The following is a 2,500-nucleotide window of genomic DNA, read 5'->3' as shown; positions in this document are numbered from 1 at the left end:
TGTTGTGCCTTAACCTAACCCATGTTGTGCCTTAACCTAACCCATGTTGTGCCTTAACCTAACCCATGTTGTGCCTTAACCTAACCCATGTTGTGCCTTAACCTAACCCATGTTGTGCCTTAACCTAACCCATATTGTACCTTAACCTAACCCATATTGTACCTTAACCTAACCCATATTGTACCTTAACCTAACCCATATTGTACCTTAACCTAACCCATATTGTACCTTAACCTAACCTAATTTGTGCCTCAACGTAACCTAATTTGTGCCTCAACGTAACCTAATTTGTGCCTCAACGTAACCTAATTTGTGCCTCAACGTAACCCATGTTGTGCCTCAACGTAACCCATGTTGTGCCTCAACGTAACCCATGTTGTGCCTCAACGTAACCCATGTTGTGCCTCAACGTAACCCATGTTGTGCCTCAACGTAACCCATGTTGTGCCTCAACGTAACCCATGTTGTGCCTCAACGTAACCCATGTTGTGCCTCAACGTAACCCATGTTGTGCCTCAACGTAACCCATGTTGTGCCTCAACGTAACCCATGTTGTGCCTCAACGTAACCCATGTTGTGCCTCAACGTAACCCATGTTGTGCCTCAACGTAACCCATGTTGTGCCTCAACGTAACCCATGTTGTGCCTCAACGTAACCCATGTTGTGCCTCAACGTAACCCATGTTGTGCCTTAACGTAACCCATGTTGTGCCTTAACGTAACCCATGTTGTGCCTCAACGTAACCCATGTTGTGCCTCAACGTAACCCATGTTGTGCCTCAACGTAACCCATGTTGTGCCTCAACGTAACCCATGTTGTGCCTCAACGTAACCCATGTTGTGCCTTAACGTAACCCATGTTGTGCCTTAACGTAACCCATGTTGTGCCTTAACGTAACCCATGTTGTGCCTTAACGTAACCCATGTTGTGCCTTAACGTAACCCATGTTGTGCCTTAACGTAACCCATGTTGTGCCTTAACGTAACCCATGTTGTGCCTTAACGTAACCCATGTTGTGCCTTAACGTAACCCATGTTGTGCCTTAACGTAACCCATGTTGTGCCTTAACGTAACCCAATTTGTGCTTTAACGTAACCCAATTTGTGCTTTAACGTAACCTAATTTGTGCTTTAACGTAACCTAATTTGTGCTTTAACGTAACCTAATTTGTGCTTTAACGTAACCTAATTTGTGCTTTAACGTAACCTAATTTGTGCTTTAACGTAACCTAATTTGTGCTTTAACGTAACCTAATTTGTGCTTTAACGTAACCTAATTTGTGCTTTAACGTAACCTAATTTGTGCTTTAACGTAACCTAATTTGTGCTTTAACGTAACCTAATTTGTGCTTTAACGTAACCTAATTTGTGCTTTAACGTAACCCATGTTGTGCCTTAACCTAACCTATATTGCGCCTTAACCTGACGCACGTTGTCGCTGAACCTGCTCTGTAATTGTTATGCAACTCGTTAAATTAGTGTAGTGTTGCCTAACCGCAACCCTCGCAATATAGTTCGCTATTCGCACTGCCCGGTCCCCTGTGTATCGCGTCATGTTAAACACCTTGCAGGTGTTGCTGACTTTCCACATGCTCCTGCTATACACTGTAATGTGGATAGCAGCAGGACGTACATGCCCCCCCCCCCCTTCCCCCCTGCCTTCGCAAGCTGGTCGTTGAGAAGTTTGCATGTTCAATGCCCTTCGCATGCCGACGTACTCAGCCTACGTTGTGGTACGGCCTGTCACCTGTCCGCCGATGTACGCAAAACCCACAAACTGTACTGCACATTGGTCCGTATGTACTGAATGATACATCGTGGCACATGTGTGACCGTACGACGACTGCGCCTAGCAACGGCAGACCATACAGTCCAAATATTGTGCACGCAGCTACGTGTCGTCTCCCTATAAGAGCTGGATTGCAGTGTGGTACGCCATTCAGACGTGTGGGAGGAACGGACGCCCTGGATGGCGATCAGCATGAGCAGTCTGTTGATGTAGTGGAGCGTGTATTCGGACGTAGTCGTCTCTTCTCACACACCGTGATAGCATGTTGCACCGCGTTCCACATCTGCGACATCCTGCAGAGGCCGGCTGACAGTCGTTCGCGCAATGGACACCGCATACGTACGGGGGCTACCTTCCACGTGTTCTCGAGGCGTGCACATGTTGTTGCGTCTATGTGGGCAGACGTAGTGTGTTGTGACACCTGACACAGGCATGCAATACTCGTTGCAAATGGCGATGGACGTCTACGTTTGCTGGTGACGTTACGCAAATGAACAACAGGTAACCCGTTGTGGTGCGGTTGTTCTCGCTAGAGGTGAATCAGTGTTGGCGACGATCGGTCGAGCTATTAACCGGTTGTTTCAGGGATACCCACCATGCCCACGAACGTGAAAGGGGACCCACCATGCCCACGAACGTGAAAGGGGATCTGGGTGTGAGGCGATACGCGGCGGTGGCTGGGTGGGACCGTCCCCGGCCGGTGAGGGGGGG

Source organism: Schistocerca serialis, unplaced genomic scaffold, assembly GCF_023864345.2.
Source record: "Schistocerca serialis cubense isolate TAMUIC-IGC-003099 unplaced genomic scaffold, iqSchSeri2.2 HiC_scaffold_1180, whole genome shotgun sequence".
NCBI lineage: Eukaryota > Metazoa > Arthropoda > Insecta > Orthoptera > Acrididae > Schistocerca > Schistocerca serialis.
Note: the sequence above shows the minus strand (reverse complement) of the source record.